The sequence below is a fragment of the Octopus sinensis genome, linkage group LG23 (genome assembly GCF_006345805.1).
Source record: "Octopus sinensis linkage group LG23, ASM634580v1, whole genome shotgun sequence".
Classification (NCBI taxonomy): domain Eukaryota; kingdom Metazoa; phylum Mollusca; class Cephalopoda; order Octopoda; family Octopodidae; genus Octopus; species Octopus sinensis.
The window spans coordinates 16,163,961-16,165,349 of record NC_043019.1 but is presented as its reverse complement, the minus strand read 5'-3'; the positions used below and the strand labels follow the sequence as shown (position 1 = coordinate 16,165,349).

The following is a 1,389-nucleotide window of genomic DNA, read 5'->3' as shown; positions in this document are numbered from 1 at the left end:
TTACGCTCCTAATGAAGAGGATGGGGGGGGGGGCATAAGGTGGGTGGCTGATTTTAGAGCAGATCGAGCGAGCTCCCACCCGACCGCCATATGAAGGTCCTTCGTTCACCTGATGTCATGGTGGGGATGATGGTGGTGGTAGTGATAGAGGCAGGGGCCATTTAGTTTGGGTGGGGGTGATAGTGATGATAGCGATGGAGATGGTGGGGAGAGTGGTAGAAGAAGAGGTAGCATTGGGGGTGGGGGTAGGAACCGTGGTGGAGACGGTGATGACGGAGGCAGTGGTGGTGGTGGTGGTGGTGGTGGTGGTAGAGCGGGTTGTTTTAGTAGTTGCCGAGGTGATTAAGTAAATAACGCGATCTATTCTAAGTAGGCCGAAACAGCACGGAACGGCACGGAATGTTTGTACAGAGACACGTGTGTGTGTGTGTGTGCGTGTGCGGTGTGTGTGTGTGTGTGTTGATGCTGCTGCTGATGATGATGAGCAGAGTTCAATTTGGTTTGTTACGTAACATTATTTTATCTTGATAGTTCAAAAGCTTTCAAATACAACGTCTCTCTATATATATGTGTGTGTGTATGTATATATATATATATATGTTATATATTTATATATATATATTATATATATATATATAATATATATATATATATAATATTATATATTTATATATGTATGTATGTATGCATATATATGTTTATGCGTGTTATATATATATATATATATATATATATATGCATATTCATCTATCTATCCATTTATCTATACACACGCACACACACATGATTTTTGTATTTCTTTTCGAGTCTTGATGTAAGGTGTTGAAACAGATGCCGTTTGCCGGAAGAACCATTTTGCCCACAAAAAGCATACGGGTTGATTCTATTTCATTTCTCTTAATTAAAACTGGTTAAACTAATTAACCATCGAACCAGTTAAGTGGCCGGTTGATTGATTAACCAGTCAATCAACCACTCAATCGATCAGTTTGTCCGAGTCTTTTTCTCTCTGTCCTTTGAGACGTGCCCTCGGTACCCCACTTATCAATGACGTAACCTCGGTACCCCAGGTATGTCCTTTCAGTTGTCTCCAAGCAAGTCTGACAAACCAATTCACTGATTGTCGGATCGAACGACCAATTAAGCAGTCGATTACTTTTCTAGTTTTTATCTTCATTATCATTTCGAACTTTCGATCACCAAATTACGAAACTATCGTTTGGATACAATTGTTTTTAATTTTGACAGAACGGGAGTAATTTTAGAGGAGCTGGGCGTCTTACATCAACCCCAGTGCCCAACTGCTATTTATTTTACCGACCCCGAAAGGATGGGGGAAAAAACTGTTTAAGTATTTTGTGTTTGTAGAAGTTTATTACACATAAATTC

The 1,389-nt window shown here is 40.0% G+C and overlaps 1 long non-coding RNA gene across 1 annotated transcript in view; it reads left to right on the top strand.

The window, feature by feature from the left end:
* The first annotated feature begins 213 nt into the window (after nt 1-213).
* Nucleotides 214-1,389, top strand: part of LOC118767580 — a 10,282-nt gene continuing 9,106 nt past the window's right edge. The window contains exon 1 of the long non-coding RNA XR_005003499.1: nt 214-227. This is a non-coding gene — a long non-coding RNA (uncharacterized LOC118767580). The remainder of the gene's footprint in view (nt 228-1,389) is intronic.